Source organism: Bombina bombina, chromosome 11, assembly GCF_027579735.1.
Source record: "Bombina bombina isolate aBomBom1 chromosome 11, aBomBom1.pri, whole genome shotgun sequence".
NCBI classification, from domain to species: domain Eukaryota; kingdom Metazoa; phylum Chordata; class Amphibia; order Anura; family Bombinatoridae; genus Bombina; species Bombina bombina.
The window spans coordinates 24,864,162-24,883,551 of record NC_069509.1 but is presented as its reverse complement, the minus strand read 5'-3'; the positions used below and the strand labels follow the sequence as shown (position 1 = coordinate 24,883,551).

Sequence of the window (19,390 nt, the reverse complement as noted above, 5' to 3'; positions counted from 1 at the left end):
CGAGTCTACAGGGGGCAGCGTTGCACCAGCAGCTCTTGTGAGCTGCTGGTGCAATGGTAAATGCGGAGAGCGTATTGCTCTCCGCATTCAGCGAGGTCTTGCAAGACCTTTAATAAATAGGCCCCATTGTATCTATTTTAGGTTTTATTTTTATTTCACAGCTAAGTTTGTATTTATTTTAACTAGGTAGATTAGTTAGTAAATAGTTATTAACTATTTACTAACTACCTAGTTAAAATAAATACAAATTTACCTGTAAAATAAAACCTAACCTGTCTTACACTAACACCTAACATTACACTAAAATTAAATAAATTACATTAATTAAATACAATTAACTAAATTACAAAAAAATAAACACTAAATTACACAAAATAAAAAAGAAATTATCAAATATTTAAACTAATTAAACCTAATCTAATAGCCCTATCAAAATAAAGAAGCCCCCCCCCCAAAAAATATAAACCCCTAGCCTACACTAAACTGCCAATAGCCCTTAAAAGGGCCTTTTGCGGGGCATTGCCCCAAAGAAATCGGCTCTTTTACCTGTAAAAAAAAAATACAAACAACCACCAACAGTAAAACCCACCACCCACACAACCAACACCCCCCAAAAAAAAAAACTACCTAAAAAACTTTAGCTCCCCATTGCCCTGAATAGGGCATTTGGATGGGCATTGCCCTTAAAAGGGCATTTAGCTATTTTTATGTGCCAAAAACCCTAATCTGAAAATAAAACCCACCCAATAAACCCTTAATAAAACCTAACACTAACCCCCAAAGATCCACTTACAGTTTTTGAAGACCAGCCATCCATCCTCATCCAGCCAGGAGAAGTCTTCATCCAAGCAGGCAGAAGTCCTAAACGAAGCCAGGAGAAGTCTTCATCCAAGCGGCAAGAAGTCGTCCTCAAGGCGGGCAGAAGTCTTCATCCAGACAGCATCTTCTATCTTCATCCTTCCGACGCGGAGTGGCTCCATCTTCAAAACATCCGGCGCGGAGCATCCTCTTCTTTCGCTGGCTATTCAAGAATGAAGTTTCCTTTAAATTACGTCATCCAAGATGGCGTCCCTTTAATTCCGATTGGCTGATAAAATTCTATCAGTCAATCGGAATTAAAGGGTAAAAAATCCTATTGGCTGATGCAATCAGCCAATAGGATTGAGCTTGCATTCTATTGGCTGATTGGATCAGCCAATAGGATTGAAGCTCAATCCTATTGGCTGATTGCATCTTGGATGATGTCATTTAAAGGAAACTTACATTCTTGAATAGACAGCGAAAGAAGAAGATGCACTGCGCCGGATGTCTTGAAGATGGAGCCGCTCCGCGTCGGAAGGATGAAGATAGAAGATGCTGTCTGGATGAAGACTTCTGCCTGCCTTGAGGACGACTTCTTGCCGCTTGGATGAAGACTTCTCCCAGCTTCGTTGAGGACTTCTGTCCGCTTAGATGAAGACTTCTCCCGGCTGGATGAGGATGGATGTCCGGTCTTCCAAAACTGTAAGTGGATCTTCGGTGGTTAGTGTTAGGTTTTATTAAGGGTTTATTGGGTGGGTTTCATTTTTAGATTAGGGTTTTGGGCACAGAAAAAGAGCTAAATGCCCTTTTAAGGGCAATGCCCCTCCAAATGCCCTTTTCAGGGCAATGGGGAGCTTAGGTTTTTTTAGGTAGTTTTTTTTTGGGGGGGTTGGTTGTGTGGGTGGTGGGTTTTACTGTTTTGCCCCGCAAAAGGCCCTCTTAAGGGCTATTGGCAGTTTAGTGTAGGCTAGGGTTTTTTATTTTGGGTGGGGCTTTTTATTTTGATAGGGCTATTAGATTAGGTGTAATTAGTTTAAATATTTGATCATTTCTTTTTTATTTTGTGTAATTTAGTGTTTATTTTTTTGTAATTTAGTTAATTGTATTTAAATAATATAATTTATTTAATTTTAGTGTAATGCTAGGTGTTAGTGTAACTTAGGTTAGGTTTTATTTTACAGGAAAATTTGTATTTATTTTAACTAGATAGTAAATAGTTAATATTTATTTACTAACTAGTCTACCTAGTTAAAATAAATACAAACTTAGCTGTGAAATTAAAATAAAACCTAAAATAGCTACAATGTAACTATTAGTTATAGTGAAGCTAGCTTAGGGTTTATTTTATAGGTAAGTATTTAGTCTTAAATAGGTATTATTTAGGTATTAATAGTACGTTTTATTTAGATTTATTTTAATTATATTAATGTTAGGGTTAGACTTAGGGTTAGGTTTAGGGGTTAATATATTTATTTAGTGTTAGTGATGTGGGAGGCCAGAGGTTTATGGGTTAATAACTTTAGTATAGTGGCGGTGGTGACGTTGGGGGCGGCAAATTAGGGGTTAATAAATGTATGTAGCTGGTGACGACTTTGGGGGCAGCAGATTAGGGGTTAATAAGTGTAATGTAGGTGTCGGCGATGTCAGGGACAGCAGATTAGGGATGTTTAGACTTGGGGTTTATGTTAGGGTGTTAGGTTTAAACATAAATTTTCTTTCCCCATAGGAATCAATGCCGGCTCTCCCCATTAATGTCCATGGGGAAATCATGCACGAGCACGTAAAACCAGCTCAAAGCAGCGCTGATATTTGTGTGCGGTATGGAGCTCAACACTGCCATATTACCCGCTAACGCAGGTTTTTGGAAAATCTGTAATAACAGCGCTATTAAAGGTGAGCGGTGGAAATAACTTGCAAGTTATTACCGAGCCGGTCATAACGCAAAACTCGTAATCTGGCCGATTATTTGCAACATATATATAGTTACATATTATACATTCATAGTCACATTCTTTGTAATATTTATTTTAAAAAAATATATTACATTTCTGCCTTCGTCATAATGTTTTTGAATATATCTTTACATGCCAGTGATATATTCCTTGATAAGAAAATGTTGCTTAAATACAACTTTATATGCTATATTCCACCTTCACTAACTGCTAACGGGGCCACATATACCAGGCAATAAACACACTGGAGCAGTTAAAATTGATTATTTTATTTATATAGCTCACAAAAAAAAGATTCACTTTTTTTTTTTAAATGTAAGCAACTAATAATTTTTAATATAATTATATTTTCCAATCTATTGATATAAGTAATATGTATTGCTGCTCTAGGCCTAGGTCTAGTTTGAATTTTGTAGAAATGTGCTTGCATATATTTTTATATGTAAATACATATTGATATTTCAATAAGAACACAACTGCAACTATTCCTATCCATGGGCCAACAGTACATATTACATAATATTAAACAAGAGTGGCAGCTCAATACTATCAAATAAAGAAAGAAATAATGAATTTGTGCTGCTGGGAAAAATAGATAACGCCACCAATCTATATCATATATTCAATTAACTAGGTATAAACATCCCCACAACACCAAGCAACGATCAATAATAAAGAAGAAAAAAATAAGTAGAAAAGACTTTATTAAACTCCTTCAAGAAGCATCCAAATATAAATTTCACAACCAGACGTCCTTTGTTAAAACCTTAAAAACATAAGAGGCAAGGAGTGCGCTTAACATTTAACGCCCATGTTCATTTATCAGCTTAAAGGAGCAGTAAATACAGTAGATTTGCATAAACAACAAATGCATGATAACAAGACAGTGTATAAGCACTAAGGGGTAGATTTATCAAGCAGCAGATGCTGATTATTCCGTGCAAGCCTTCCAGCTCGTGGGAAACAGGATTTAAGAATCAGCGGTCTTAAAACTCTGTGAGGTAGCGGACTGAAATCATCCCGACCCGATGTGAAATGCTTGTGCAATGATAAATGACGACAGCGTATGCTGTCGGCATTTAGCAATGTTGGGCGGTTATGATTCGCTACAGCAAATCATAACCGCCCAAAATTTGATAAATCGGCCCCTTAGGAGCCCATTTATCAAGCTCCGTACGGAGCTTGAAGGGCCGTGTTTCTGGTGAGTCTTCAAAACCGCTGCTCCATAACGTGTCCGCCTGCTCTGAGGCGGCAGACAGAACTTGCGTGAAATCAACCTGATCGAATACAATCGGGTTGATTGACACCCCGGTTGGCCGCGAATCTGCAGGGCCGGCGTTGCACCAGCAGTTCACAAGAGCTGCTGGTGCAATGCTGAACTTCTGAGTCTGAACTTCAAATAAGTAGTATATTGTTTTCTGACAAATTTCTAATTTATGTCTATTTCCACTCACTGCATCATGTGACAGCCATCAGCCAATCACAAATGCATATACGTATATGCTGTGAATTATTGCACATGCTCAGTAGTAGCTGGTGACTCAAAAAGTGTAAATATAAAAAAACTGTGCAGATTTAGTTAATGAAAGTAAATTGGAAAGTTTTTTTTAAATTGCTGCTCCATCTGAATTAGAGAAGTTTATTTTCACTTGAGTGTTCCTTTAATGCATTTCCGCAGTCAACATTTATAATTCAAATGGCAAATATATGCTTGCTGGCACTCAATGGTTAATACCAGCCAGCAATCAAAACAGCATATGTAGATATCTACTATATATTCTAAAAAAGAGCTGCATTATTTTGTCAGACGTTCCTCTGTAGATTGCGGAACTTCAGGATACGCATACACCGCTTTAATAGAATAGACATCAATCCACTGATGTAATAATGCGGTCAAAGGGCATCAACCAAAATCTGTGATATTACATACTGTTTTCTGTTACTTACCATGACAAAATAAACAGACTTATTTATTAAAGTGCGAGCGGACATCATACAATGTAGCGTATCATGTCCACGGCACATTGATAAATGCAGACAGCATACGCTGTCGGCATGTATCACTGCACAAGCAGTTCTTGTGAACTGCTTGTGCAATGCCGCCCCCTGCAGATTCGCGGCTGCGGGGTGTCAATCAACCCGATCGTATAGGATCGGGCAGATTGATATCCGCAGACTCAGAGCAGGAGGACAAGTTATGGAGCAGCGGACTTTAGACCGTAGCTTCATAACTGCTGTTTCCGCGCAAGCCTTCGGAGCTTGATAATTCAGCCCCTTAACCTCTTCCTAGCAAAATAATAACAAACAAAAAGTAATTAATCTTACATTTTTTTATATTTAATATCTTATAAAGACAAATCTACTTTCAAGAAAGCCAAGAGAGAGCAATGGTGATACATTTATCAGAGTGTGAAAAGAAAGGGATAATGTAATAACATGTAATGAGCACACACGTGTAATCAGCACACACCTATAATCAGCACACACCTATAATCAGCGCACACCTGTATTCAGCACACACCTGTATTCAGCACACACCTGTATTCAGCACACACCTGTATTCAGCGCACACCTGTATTCAGCGCACAACTGTATTCAGCACACACCTGTATTCAGCACACAACTGTATTCAGCACACACCTGTATTCAGCACACACCTGTATTCAGCACACAACTGTATTCAGCACACACCTGTATTCAGCACACAACTGTATTCAGCACACACCTGTATTCAGCACACACCTGTATTCAGCGCACACCTGTATTCAGCACACAACTGTATTCAGCACACACCTGTATTCAGCGCACACCTGTATTCAGCACACAACTGTATTCAGCACACACCTGTATTCAGCGCACACCTGTATTCAGCGCACACCTGTATTCAGCACACACCTGTATTCAGCGCACACCTGTATTCAGCACACAACTGTATTCAGCTCACAACTGTATTCAGCTCACAACTGTATTCAGCACACACCTGTATTCAGCTCACAACTGTATTCAGCTCACAACTGTATTCAGCACACAACTTTATTCAGCACACACCTGTATTCAGCACACACCTGTATTCAGCTCACAACTGTATTCAGCTCACACCTGTATTCAGCTCACAACTGTATTCAGCACACACCTGTATTCAGCTCACAACTGTATTCAGCACACAACTGTATTCAGCACACACCTGTATTCAGCACACAACTGTATTCAGCACACACCTGTATTCAGCACACAACTGTATTCAGCACACAACTGTATTCAGCACACACCTGTATTCAGCACACAACTGTATTCAGCACACACCTGTATTCAGCACACACCTGTATTCAGCACACAACTGTATTCAGCACACACCTGTATTCAGCACACAACTGTATTCAGCACACACCTGTATTCAGCACACACCTGTATTCAGCACACAACTGTATTCAGCACACACCTGTATTCAGCACACAACTGTATTCAGCACACACCTGTATTCAGCACACACCTGTATTCAGCACACACCTGTATTCAGCACACAACTGTATTCAGCACACACCTGTATTCAGCACACAACTGTATTCAGCACACACCTGTATTCAGCACACAACTGTATTCAGGACACACCTGTATTCAGCGCACACCTGTATTCAGCACACACCTGTATTCAGCACACACCTGTATTCAGCACACAACTGTATTCAGCACACACCTTTAATCAGCACACACCTGTATTCAGCGTACACCTGTAGCGCACACGTGTAAGCAGCTCACCTCATTGTATTGTGATCAGGTAATGTTTCTGGCAGAGACCCTTTTGCATTTTCAGACTTTGTAGAGTTTAGATCATTGTTATCTTCTGAAATGTCAGCTTTGCTTCTGCTGTTCTTGTTGTCATGAGATGAAACCTCCATTTTATTTTCTTCCTGTGCTGCAGTAGAAAATAAATTCTCAGCACCAGGAGGCGGGGTTTCAGCTGGCTCACTAAAGTAAGTTCAGTTCTATTTGACAAATAAATTAATGTAATTTATATCCCTAAGTAGTATTCCATGCAGAAAACATTACTGGCATATTTACAGCTACTGAGCTAAGAAAATGTTTGTTTGACTTCCCTGTACTGCATCAGACACACTGCTGTCTCTCCTGCTCTCCGTTTGTGCCCTCAGTTCTTTCTTGTGCTCTCAGTGATTGCCCTCAGTTCTTTCTTGTGCTCTCACTGTGTGCCCTCAGTTCTTTCTTGTGCTCTCAGTGTGTGCCCTCAGTTCTCTCTTGTGCTCTCAGTGTGTGCCCTCAGTTCTTTCTTGTGCTCTCAAGGTGTGCCCTCAGTTCTTTCTTGTGCTCTCGGTGTGTGCCCTCAGTTCTTTCTTGTGCTCTCAGTGTGTGCCCTTAGTTCTCTCGTGTGCTCTCAGTGTGTGCCCTCAATTCTCTCTTGTGCTCCCAGTGTGTGCCCTCAGTTCTTTCTTGTGCTCTCAGTGTGTGCCCTCAGTTCTCTCTTGTGCTCTCAGTGTGTGCCATCAGTTCTTTCTTGTGCTCTCAATGTGTGCCCTCAGTTCTTTCTTGTGCTCTCAGTGTGTGCCCTCAGTTCTTTCTTGTGCTCTCAGTGTGTGCCCTTAGTTCTCTCTTGTGCACTCAGTGTGTGCCCTCAGTTCTTTCTTGTGCTCTCAGTGTGTGCCCTCAGTTCTCTCTTGTACTCTCAGTGTGTGCCCTCAGTTCTCTTGTGCGCTCTCAGTGTGTGCCCTCAGTTCTCTCTTGTACTCTCAGTGTGTGCCCTCAGTTCTCTCTTGTACTCTCAGTGTGTGCCCTCAGTTCTCTTGTGTGCTCTCAGTGTGTGCCCTCAGTTCTCTCTTGTACTCTCAGTGTGTGCCCTCAGTTCTCTTGTGTGCTCTCAGTGTGTGCCCTCAGTTCTCTCTTGTACTCTCAGTGTGTGCCCTCAGTTCTCTCTTGTGCTCTCAGTGTGTGCCCTCAGTTCTTTCTTGTGCTCTCAGTGTGTGCCCTCAGTTCTCTCTTGTACTCTCAGTGTGTGCCCTCAGTTCTCTTGTGTGCTCTCTGTGTGCCCTCAGTTCTCTCTTGTACTCTCAGTGTGTGCCCTCAGTTCTCTCTTGTGCTCTCAGTGTGTGCCCTCAGTTCTCTCTTGTACCCTCAGTGTGTGCCCTCAGTTCTCTCTTGTGCTCCCAGTGTGTGCCCTCAGTTCTCTCTTGTGCTCTCACTGTGTGTCCTCAGCTCTTTCTTGTGCTCTCAGTGTGTGCCCTCAGTTCTCTCTTGTGCTCTCAGTGTGTGCCCTCAGTTCTCTTGTGTGCTCTCAGTGTGTGCCCTCATTTCTCTCGTGTACTCTCAGTGTGTGCCCTCAGTTCTCTCTTGTGCTCTCAGTGTGTGCCCTCAGTTCTTTCTTGTACTCGCAGTGTGTGCCCTCAGTTCTCTCTTGTGCTCTCAGTGTGTGCCCTCAGTTCTCTTGTGTGCTCTCAGTGTGTGCCATCAGTTCTCTCTTGTACTCTCAGTGTGTGCCCTCAGTTCTCTCTTGTGCTCTCAGTGTGTGCCCTCAGTTCTCTCCTGTGCTCTCAGTGTGTGCCCTCAGTTCTCTCTTGTACTCTCAGTGTGTGCCCTCAGTTCTCTCTTGTGCTCTCAGTGTGTGCCCTCAGTTCTCTCTTGTACTCTCAGTGAGTGCCCTCAGTTCTCTCTTGTACTCTCAGTGTGTACCCTCAGTTCTCTCTTGTACTCTGTGTGTGCCCTCAGTTCTCTCTTGTACTCTCAGTGTGTGCCCTCAGTTCTCTCTTGTACTCTCAGTGTGTGCCCTCAGTTCTCTCTTGTACTCTCAGTGTGTGCCCTCAGTTCTCTCTTGTACTCTCAGTGTGTGCCCTCAGTTCTTTCTTGTGCTCTCAGTGTGTGCCCTCAGTTCTCTCTTGTACTCTCAGTGTGTGCCCTCAGTTCTCTCTTGTACTCTCAGTGTGTGCCCTCAGTTCTCTCTTGTACTCTGTGTGTGCCCTCAGTTCTCTCTTGTACTCTCAGTGTGTGCCCTCAGTTCTCTCTTGTACTCTCAGTGTGTGCCCTCAGTTCTCTCTTGTACTCTCAGTGTGTGCCCTCAGTTCTCTCTTGTACTCTCAGTGTGTGCCCTCAGTTCTATCTTGTACTCTCAGTGTGTGCCCTCAGTTCTCTCTTGTACTCTGTGTGTGCCCTCAGTTCTCTCTTGTAGTCCCAGTGTTCCCTCAGTTTTCTCTTGTGCTCTCAGTGTGTGCCCTCAGTTCTTTCTTGTGTTCCCAGTGTGTGCCCTCAGTTCTCTCTTGTGCTCTCAGTGTGTGCCCTCAGTTCTCTCTTGTGCTCTCAGTGTGTGCCCTCAGTTCTCTCTTGTACTCTCAGTGTGTGCCCTCAGTTCTCTCTTGTGCTCCCAGTGTGTGCCCTCAGTTCTCTCTTGTGCTCCCAGTGTGTGCCCTCAGTTATCTCTTGTACTCTCAGTGTGTGCCCTCAGTTCTCTCTTGTACTCTCAGTGTGTGCCCTCAGTTCTCTCTTGTACTCTCAGTGTGTGCCCTCAGTTCTCTCTTGTGCTCCCAGTGTGTGCCCTCAGTTCTCTCTTGTGTTTTCAGTGTGTGCCCTCAGTATTCCATTCAGAAAACATTACTGGCATATTTACAGGTACTGAGCTAAGAAAATGTTTGTTTGACTTTCCTGTATTGCATCAGTCACACTGCTGTCTCTCCTGCTCTCCGTGTGTGCCCTCAGTTCTTTCTTGTGCTCTCAGTGTGTGCCCTCAGTTCTTTCTTGTGCTCTCAGTGTGTGCCCTCAGTTCTCTTGTGTGCTTTCAGTGTGTGCCCTCAGTTCTCTCTTGTACTCTCAGTGTGTGCCCTCAGCTCTCTCTTGTGCTCTCAGTGTGTTCCCTCAGTTCTCTTGTGTGCTCTCAGTGTGTGCCCTCAGTTCTCTCTTGTACTCTCAGTGTGTGCCCTCAGCTCTCTCTTGTGCTCTCAGTGTGTGCCCTCAGTTCTCTCTTCTGCTCTCAATGTGTGCCCTCAGTTCTCTCTTGTACTCTCAGTGTGTTCCCTCAGTTCTCTCTTGTGCTCTCAGTGTGTGCCCTCAGTTCTCTTGTGTGCTCTCAGTGTGTGCCCTCAGTTCTCTCTTGTACTCTCAGTGTGTTCCCTCAGTTCTCTCTTGTGCTCTCAGTGTGTGCCCTCAGTTCTCTCTTGTACCCTCAGTGTGTGCCCTCAGTTCTCTCTTGTGCTCCCAGTGTGTGCCCTCAGTTCTCTCTTGTGCTCTCACTGTGTGTCCTCAGTTCTTTCTTGTGCTCTCAGTGTGTGCCCTCAGTTCTCTCTTGTGCTCTCAGTGTGTGCCCTCAGTTCTCTTGTGTGCTCTCAGTGTGTGCCCTCAGTTCTCTCTTGTGCTCTCAGTGTGTGCCCTCAGTTCTCTTTTGTGCTCTCAGTGTGTTCCCTCAGTTCTCTCTTGTGCTCTCAGTGTGTGCCCTCAGTTCTCTTGTGTGCTCTCAGTGTGTGCCCTCAGTTCTCTCTTGTACTCTCAGAGTGTGCCCTCAGCTCTCTCTTGTGCTCTCAGTGTGTTCCCTCAGTTCTCTCTTGTACTCTCAGTGTGTGCCCTCAGTTCTCTCTTGTACTCTCAGTGTGTGCCCTCAGTTCTCTCTTGTACTCTCAGTGTGTGCCCTCAGTTCTCTCTTGTACTCTCAGTGTGTGCCCTCAGTTCTCTATTGTACTCTCAGTGTGTGCCCTCAGTTCTCTCTTGTACTCTCAGTGTGTGCCCTCAGTTCTCTCTTGTACTCTCAGTGTGTGCCCTCAGTTCTCTATTGTACTCTCAGTGTGTGCCCTCAGTTCTCTCTTGTGCTCTCAGTGTGTGCCCTCAGTTCTCTCTTGTGCTCTCAGTGTGTGCCCTCAGTTCTCTCTTCTGCTCTCAGTGTGTGCCCTCAGTTCTCTTGTGTGCTCTCAGTGTGTGTCCTCAGTTCTCTCTTGTGCTCTCAGTGTGTGCCCTCAGTTCTCTCTTGTACTCTCAGTGTGTGCCCTCAGTTCTCTCTTGTGCTCTCAGTGTGTGCCCTCAGTTCTCTCCTGTGCTCTCAGTGTGTGCTCTCAGTGTGTGCCCTCATTTCTCTCTTGTACTCTCAGTGTGTGCCCTCAGTTCTCTCTTGTGTTCTCAGTGTGTGCCCTCAGTTCTCTTGTGTGCTCTCAGTGTGTGTCCTCAGTTCTCTCTTGTGCTCTCAGTGTGTGCCCTCAGTTCTCTCTTGTACTCTCAGTGTGTGCCCTCAGTTCTCTCTTGTGCTCTCAGTGTGTGCCCTCAGTTCTCTCTTGTACTTTCAGTGTGTGCCCTCAGTTCTCTCTTGTACTCTCAGTGTGTGCCCTCAGTTCTCTCTTGTACTCTCAGTGTGTGCCCTCAGTTCTCTCTTGTACTCTCAGTGTGTGCCCTCAGTTCTCTCTTGTACTCTCAGTGTGTGCCCTCAGTTCTCTCTTGTGCTCCCAGTGTGTGCCCTCAGTTCTCTCTTGTGCTCTCAGTGTGTGCCCTCAGTTCTCTCTTGTACTCTCAGTGTGTGCCCTCAGTTCTATCTTGTACTCTCAGTGTGTGCCCTCAGTTCTCTCTTATACTCTCAGTGTGTGCCCTCAGTTCTCTCTTGTACTCTCAGTGTGTGCCCTCAGTTCTCTCTTGTACTCTCAGTGTGTGCCCTCAGTTCTCTATTGTACTCTCAGTGTGTGCCCTCAGTTCTCTCTTGTACTCTGTGTGTGCCCTCAGTTCTCTATTGTACTCTCAGTGTGTGCCCTCAGTTCTCTCTTGTGCTCTCAGTGTGTGCCCTCAGTTCTCTCTTGTACTCTCAGTGTGTGCCCTCAGTTCTCTCTTGTGCTCTGTGTGTGCCCTCAGTTCTCTCTTGTACTCTCAGTGTGTGCCCTCAGTTCTCTCTTGTACTCTCAGTGTGTGCCCTCAGTTCTCTCTTGTACTCTCAGTGTGTGCCCTCAGTTCTCTCTTGTACTCTCAGTGTGTGCCCTCAGTTCTCTCTTGTACTCTCAGTGTGTGCCCTCCGTTCTCTCTTGTGCTCTCAGTGTGTGCCCTCAGTTCTCTCTTGTACTCTCAGTGTGTGCCCTCAGTTCTATCTTGTACTCTCAGTGTGTGCCCTCAGTTCTCTCTTGTACTCTCAGTGTGTGCCCTCAGTTCTCTCTTGTACTCTCAGTGTGTGCCCTCCGTTCTCTCTTGTACTCTCAGTGTGTGCCCTCAGTTATCTCTTGTACTCTCAGTGTGTGCCCTCAGTTCTATCTTGTACTCTCAGTGTGTGCCCTCAGTTCTCTCTTGTACTCTCAGTGTGTGCCCTCAGTTCTTTCGTGTGCTCTCAGTGTGTGCCCTCAGTTCTCTCTTGTACTCTCAGTGTGTGCCCTCAGTTCTCTCTTGTACTCTCAGTGTGTGCCCTCAGTTCTCTCTTGTGCTCTCAGTGTGTGCCCTCAGTTCTCTCTTGTACTCTCAGTGTGTGCCCTCCGTTCTCTCTTGTACTCTCATTGTGTGCCCTCAGTTATCTCTTGTACTCTCAGTGTGTGCCCTCAGTTCTCTCTTGTACTCTCAGTGTGTGCCCTCAGTTATCTCTTGTACTCTCAGTGTGTGCCCTCAGTTCTCTCTTGTACTCTCAGTGTGTGCCCTCCGTTCTCTCTTGTACTCTCAGTGTGTGCCCTCAGTTATCTCTTGTACTCTCAGTGTGTGCCCTCAGTTCTATCTTGTACTCTCAGTGTGTGCCCTCAGTTCTTTCTTGTGCTCTCAGTGTGTGCCCTCAGTTCTCTCTTGTACTCTCAGTGTGTGCCCTCAGTTCTCTCTTGTGCTCTCAGTGTGTGCCCTCAGTTCTCTCTTGTACTCTCAGTGTGTGCCCTCAGTTCTCTCTTGTACTCTCAGTGAGTGCCCTCAGTTCTCTCTTGTGCTCCCAGTGTGTGCCCTCAGTTCTCTCTTGTGCTCCCAGTGTGTGCCCTCAGTTCTCTCTTGTGCTCCCAGTGTGTGCCCTCAGTTCTCTCTTGTGCTCCCAGTGTGTGCCCTCAGTTCTCTCTTGTGCTCTCAGTGTGTGCCCTCAGTTCTCTCTTGTACTCTCAGTGTGTGCCCTCAGTTCTCTCTTGTGCTCTCAGTGTGTGCCCTCAGTTCTCTCTTGTACTCTCAGTGAGTGCCCTCAGTTCTCTCTTGTACTCTCAGTGTGTGCCCTCAGTTCTCTCTTGTACTCTCAGTGTGTGCCCTCAGTTCTCTCTTGTACTCTCAGTGTGTGCCCTCAGTTCTCTCTTGTGCTCTCAGTGTGTGCCCTCAGTTCTCTCTTGTACTCTCAGTGAGTGCCCTCAGTTCTCTCTTGTACTCTCAGTGTGTAGCCTCAGTTCTCTCTTGTACTCTGTGTGTGCTCTCAGTTCTCTCTTGTACTCTCAGTGTGTGCCCTCAGTTCTCTCTTGTACTCTCAGTGTGTTCCCTCAGTTCTATCTTGTGCTCTCAGTGTGTGCCCTCAGTTCTCTCTTGTACTCTCAGTGTGTGCCCTCAGTTCTCTCTTGTACTCTCAGCGTGTCCCCTCAGTTCTCTCTTGTACTCTCAGTGTGTGCCCTCAGTTCTCTCTTGTACTCTCAGTGTGTGCCCTCAGTTCTCTCTTGTACTCTGTGTGTGCCCTCAGTTCAATCTTGTACTCTCAGTGTGTGCCCTCAGTTCTCTCTTGTACTCTCAGTGTGTGCCCTCAGTTCTCTCTTGTGCTCCCAGTGTTCCCTCAGTTTTCTCTTGTGCTCTCAGTGTGTGCCCTCCGTTCTTTCTTGAGTTCCCAGTGTGTGCCCTCAGTTCTCTCGTGTGCTCTCAGTGTGTGCCATCAGTTCTCTCTTGTGCTCCCAGTGTGTGCCCTCAGTTCTCTCTTGTGTTTTCAGTGTGTGCCTCAGTATTCAATGCAGAAAACATTACTGGCATATTGACAGCTACTGAGCTAAGCAAATGTTTGTTTGACTTCCCTGTACTGCATCAGACACGCTGCTGTGTCTCCTGCTCCCAGTGAGTGCTCTGTGCAGTGTCTCCTGCTCTCAGTGTGTGCCCTCAATTCTCTCGTGTATTCTCAGTGTGTGCCCTCAGTTCTTTCTTGTGCTCTCAGTGTGTGCCCTTAGTTCTCCCTTGTACTCTCAGTGTGTGCCCTCAGTTCTCTCTTGTGCTCCCAGTGTGTGCCCTCAGTTCTCTCTTGTGCTCTCAGTGTGTGCCCTCAGTTCTCTCTTGTACTCTCAGTGTGTGCCCTCAGTTCTCTCTTGTGCTCCCAGTGTGTGCCCTCAGTTCTCTCTTGTGCTCTCAGTGTGTGCCCTCAGTTCTCTCTTGTACTCTCAGTGTGTGCCCTCAGTTCTCTTGTGTGCTCTCTGTGTGCCCTCAGTTCTCTCTTGTACTCTCAGTGTGTGCCCTCAGTTCTCTCTTGTGCTCTCAGTGTGTGCCCTCAGTTCTCTCTTGTACCCTCAGTGTGTGCCCTCAGTTCTCTCTTGTGCTCCCAGTGTGTGCCCTCAGTTCTCTCTTGTGCTCTCACTGTGTGTCCTCAGTTCTTTCTTGTGCTCTCAGTGTGTGCCCTCAGTTCTCTCTTGTGCTCTCAGTGTGTGCCCTCAGTTCTCTTGTGTGCTCTCAGTGTGTGCCCTCAGTTCTCTCGTGTACTCTCAGTGTGTGCCCTCAGTTCTCTCTTGTGCTCTCAGTGTGTGCCCTCAGTTCTTTCTTGTACTCGCAGTGTGTGCCCTCAGTTCTCTCTTGTGCTCTCAGTGTGTGCCCTCAGTTCTCTTGTGTGCTCTCAGTGTGTGCCCTCAGTTCTCTCTTGTGCTCTCAGTGTGTGCCCTCAGTTCTCTCCTGTGCTCTCAGTGTGTGCCCTCAGTTCTCTCTTGTACTCTCAGTGTGTGCCCTCAGTTCTCTCTTGTGCTCTCAGTGTGTGCCCTCAGTTCTCTCTTGTACTCTCAGTGAGTGCCCTCAGTTCTCTCTTGTACTCTCAGTGTGTACCCTCAGTTCTCTCTTGTACTCTCAGTGTGTGCCCTCAGTTCTCTCTTGTACTCTCAGTGTGTGCCCTCAGTTCTCTCTTGTACTCTCAGTGTGTGCCCTCAGTTCTCTCTTGTACTCTCAGTGTGTGCCCTCAGTTCTTTCTTGTGCTCTCAGTGTGTGCCCTCAGTTCTCTCTTGTACTCTCAGTTTGTGCCCTCAGTTCTCTCTTGTACTCTCAGTGTGTGCCCTCAGTTCTCTCTTGTACTCTGTGTGTGCCCTCAGTTCTCTCTTGTACTCTCAGTGTGTGCCCTCAGTTCTCTCTTGTACTCTCAGTGTGTGCCCTCAGTTCTCTCTTGTACTCTCAGTGTGTGCCCTCAGTTCTCTCTTGTACTCTCAGTGTGTGCCCTCAGTTCTATCTTGTACTCTCAGTGTGTGCCCTCAGTTCTCTCTTGTACTCTCAGTGTGTGCCCTCAGTTCTCTCTTGTGCTCCCAGTGTTCCCTCAGTTTTCTCTTGTGCTCTCAGTGTGTGCCCTCAGTTCTTTCTTGTGTTCCCAGTGTGTGCCCTCAGTTCTCTCTTGTGCTCTCAGTGTGTGCCCTCAGTTCTCTCTTGTGCTCTCAGTGTGTGCCCTCAGTTCTCTCTTGTGCTCTCAGTGTGTGCCCTCAGTTCTCTCTTGTACTCTCAGTGTGTGCCCTCAGTTCTCTCTTGTGTTTTCAGTGTGTGCCCTCAGTATTCCATTCAGAAAACATTACTGGCATATTTACAGGTACTGAGCTAAGAAAATGTTTGTTTGACTTCCCTGTATTGCATCAGTCACACTGCTGTCTCTCCTGCTCTCCGTGTGTGCCCTCAGTTCTTTCTTGTGCTCTCAGTGTGTGCCCTCAGTTCTTTCTTGTGCTCTCAGTGTGTGCCCTCAGTTCTCTTGTGTGCTTTCAGTGTGTGCCCTCAGTTCTCTCTTGTACTCTCAGTGTGTGCCCTCAGCTCTCTCTTGTGCTCTCAGTGTGTTCCCTCAGTTCTCTTGTGTGCTCTCAGTGTGTGCCCTCAGTTCTCTCTTGTACTCTCAGTGTGTGCCCTCAGCTCTCTCTTGTGCTCTCAGTGTGTTCCCTCAGTTCTCTTTTGTGCTCTCAGTGTGTTCCCTCAGTTCTCTTGTGCTCTCAGTGTGTGCCCTCAATTCTCTTGTGTGCTCTCAGTGTGTGCCCTCAGTTCTCTCTTGTACTCTCAGAGTGTGCCCTCAGCTCTCTCTTGTGCTCTCAGTGTGTTCCCTCAGTTCTCTCTTGTACTCTCAGTGTGTGCCCTCAGTTCTCTCTTGTACTCTCAGTGTGTGCCCTCAGTTCTCTCTTGTACTCTCAGTGTGTGCCCTCAGTTCTCTCTTGTACTCTCAGTGTGTGCCCTCAGTTCTCTCTTGTACTCTGTGTGTGCCCTCAGTTCTCTCTTGTACTCTCAGTGTGTGCCCTCAGTTCTCTCTTGTACTCTCAGTGTGTGCCCTCAGTTCTCTCTTGTACTCTCAGTGTGTGCCCTCAGTTCTCTATTGTACTCTCAGTGTGTGCCCTCAGTTCTCTCTTGTACTCTCAGTGTGTGCCCTCAGTTCTCTCTTGTACTCTCAGTGTGTGCCCTCAGTTCTCTCTTGTACTCTCAGTGTGTGCCCTCAGTTCTCTCTTGTGCTCTCAGTGTGTGCCCTCAGTTCTCTCTTGTGCTCTCAGTGTGTGCCCTCAGTTCTCTCTTCTGCTCTCAGTGTGTGCCCTCAGTTCTCTTGTGTGCTCTCAGTGTGTGTCCTCAGTTCTCTCTTGTGCTCTCAGTGTGTGCCCTCAGTTCTCTCTTGTACTCTCAGTGTGTGCCCTCAGTTCTCTCTTGTGCTCTCAGTGTGTGCCCTCAGTTCTCTCCTGTGCTCTCAGTGTGTGCTCTCAGTGTGTGCCCTAATTTCTCTCTTGTACTCTCAGTGTGTGCCCTCAGTTCTCTCTTGTGTTCTCAGTGTGTGCCCTCAGTTCTCTTGTGTGCTCTCAGTGTGTGTCCTCAGTTCTCTCTTGTGCTCTCAGTGTGTGCCCTCAGTTCTCTCTTGTACTCTCAGTGTGTGCCCTCAGTTCTCTCTTGTGCTCTCAGTGTGTGCCCTCAGTTCTCTCTTGTACTTTCAGTGTGTGCCCTCAGTTCTCTCTTGTACTCTCAGTGTGTGCCCTCAGTTCTCTCTTGTACTCTCAGTGTGTGCCCTCAGTTCTCTCTTGTACTCTCAGTGTGTGCCCTCAGTTCTCTCTTGTACTCTCAGAGTGTGCCCTCAGTTCTCTCTTGTACTCTCAGTGTGTGCCCTCCGTTCTCTCTTGTACTCTCAGTGTGTGCCCTCAGTTCTCTCTTGTACTCTCAGTGTGTGCCCTCAGTTCTCTCTTGTGCTCCCAGTGTGTGCCCTCAGTTCTCTCTTGTGCTCTCAGTGTGTGCCCTCAGTTCTCTCTTGTACTCTCAGTGTGTGCCCTCAGTTCTATCTTGTACTCTCAGTGTGTGCCCTCAGTTCTCTCTTAGTACTCTCAGTGTGTGCCCTCAGTTCTCTCTTGTACTCTCAGTGTGTGCCCTCAGTTCTCTCTTGTACTCTCAGTGTGTGCCCTCAGTTCTCTATTGTACTCTCAGTGTGTGCCCTCAGTTCTCTCTTGTACTCTGTGTGTGCCCTCAGTTCTCTATTGTACTCTCAGTGTGTGCCCTCAGTTCTCTCTTGTGCTCTCAGTGTGTGCCCTCAGTTCTCTCTTGTACTCTCAGTGTGTGCCCTCAGTTCTCTCTTGTGCTCTGTGTGTTCCCTCAGTTCTCTCTTGTACTCTCAGTGTGTGCCCTCAGTTCTCTCTTGTACTCTCAGTGTGTGCCCTCAGTTCTCTCTTGTACTCTCAGTGTGTGCCCTCAGTTCTCTCTTGTACTCTCAGTGTGTGCCCTCCGTTCTCTCTTGTGCTCTCAGTGTGTGCCCTCAGTTCTCTCTTGTACTCTCAGTGTGTGCCCTCAGTTCTATCTTGTACTCTCAGTGTGTGCCCTCAGTTCTCTCTTGTACTCTCAGTGTGTGCCCTCAGTTCTCTCTTGTACTCTCAGTGTGTGCCCTCCGTTCTCTCTTGTACTCTCAGTGTGTGCCCTCAGTTATCTCTTGTACTCTCAGTGTGTGCCCCTCAGTTCTATCTTGTACTCTCAGTGTGTGCCCTCAGTTCTCTCTTGTACTCTCAGTGTGTGCCCTCAGTTCTTTCTTGTGCTCTCAGTGTGTGCCCTCAGTTCTCTCTTGTACTCTCAGTGTGTGCCCTCAGTTCTCTCTTGTACTCTCAGTGTGTGCCCTCAGTTCTCTCTTGTGCTCTCAGTGTGTGCCCTCAGTTCTCTCTTGTACTCTCAGTGTGTGCCCTCCGTTCTCTCTTGTACTCTCATTGTGTGCCCTCAGTTATCTCTTGTACTCTCAGTGTGTGCCCTCAGTTCTCTCTTGTACTCTCAGTGTGTGCCCTCAGTTATCTCTTGTACTCTCAGTGTGTGCCCTCAGTTCTCTCTTGTACTCTCAGTGTGTGCCCTCAGTTCTCTCTTGTACTCTCAGTGTGTGCCCTCCGTTCTCTCTTGTACTCTCAGTGTGTGCCCTCAGTTATCTCTTGTACTCTCAGTGTGTGCCCTCAGTTCTATCTTGTACTCTCAGTGTGTGCCCTCAGTTCTTTCTTGTGCTCTCAGTGTGTGCCCTCAGTTCTCTCTTGTACTCTCAGTGTGTGCCCTCAGCTCTCTCTTGTGCTCTCAGTGTGTGCCCTCAGTTCTCTCTTGTACTCTCAGTGTGTGCCCTCAGTTCTCTCTTGTACTCTCAGTGAGTGCCCTCAGTTCTCTCTTGTGCTCCCAGTGTGTGCCCTCAGTTCTCTCTTGTGCTCCCAGTGTGTGCCCTGAGTTCTCTCTTGTGCTCCCAGTGTGTGCCCTCAGTTCTCTCTTGTGCTCCCAGTGTGTGCCCTCAGTTCTCTCTTGTGCTCTCAGTGTGTGCCCTCAGTTCTCTCTTGTACTCTCAGTGTGTGCCCTCAGTTCTCTCTTGTGCTCTCAGTGTGTGCCCTCAGTTCTCTCTTGTACTCTCAGTGAGTGCCCTCAGTTCTCTCTTGTACTCTCAGTGTGTGCCCTCAGTTCTCTCTTGTGCTCTCAGTGTGTGCCCTCAGTTCTCTCCTGTGCTCTCAGTGTGTGCTCTCAGTGTGTGCCCTCAGTTCTCTCTTGTACTCTCAGTGTGTGCCCTCAGTTCTCTCTTGTGCTCTCAGTGTGTGCCCTCAGTTCTCTCTTGTACTCTCAGTGAGTGCCCTCAGTTCTCTCTTGTACTCTCAGTGTGTACCCTCAGTTCTCTCTTGTACTCTGTGTGTGCTCTCAGTTCTCTCTTGTACTCTCAGTGTGTGCCCTCAGTTCTCTCTTGTACTCTCAGTGTGTTCCCTCAGTTCTATCTTGTGCTCTCAGTGTGTGCCCTCAGTTCTCTCTTGTACTCTCAGTGTGTGCCCTCAGTTCTCTCTTGTACTCTCAGTGTGTCCCCTCAGTTCTCTCTTGTACTCTCAGTGTGTGCCCTCAGTTCTCTCTTGTACTCTCAGTGTGTGCCCTCAGTTCTCTCTTGTACTCTGTGTGTGCCCTCAGTTCAATCTTGTACTCTCAGTGTGTGCCCTCAGTTCTCTCTTGTACTCTCAGTGTGTGCCCTCAGTTCTCTCTTGTGCTCCCAGTGTTCCCTCAGTTTTCTCTTGTGCTCTCAGTGTGTGCCCTCCGTTCTTTCTTGAGTTCCCAGTGTGTGCCCTCAGTTCTCTCTTGTGCTCTCAGTGTGT

General features: G+C 46.6%; 1 protein-coding gene across 1 annotated transcript in view; it reads right to left on the bottom strand.

Annotated features, from left to right (window-relative positions):
* LOC128641918 (uncharacterized) overlaps positions 1-19,390 on the bottom strand; it is a 448,428-nt gene that overhangs the window by 377,085 nt on the left and 51,953 nt on the right. The window contains exon 2 of the mRNA XM_053694507.1: positions 6,510-6,736. The gene's annotated coding sequence lies outside the window, so the exon portion shown is untranslated. The remainder of the gene's footprint in view (positions 1-6,509; positions 6,737-19,390) is intronic.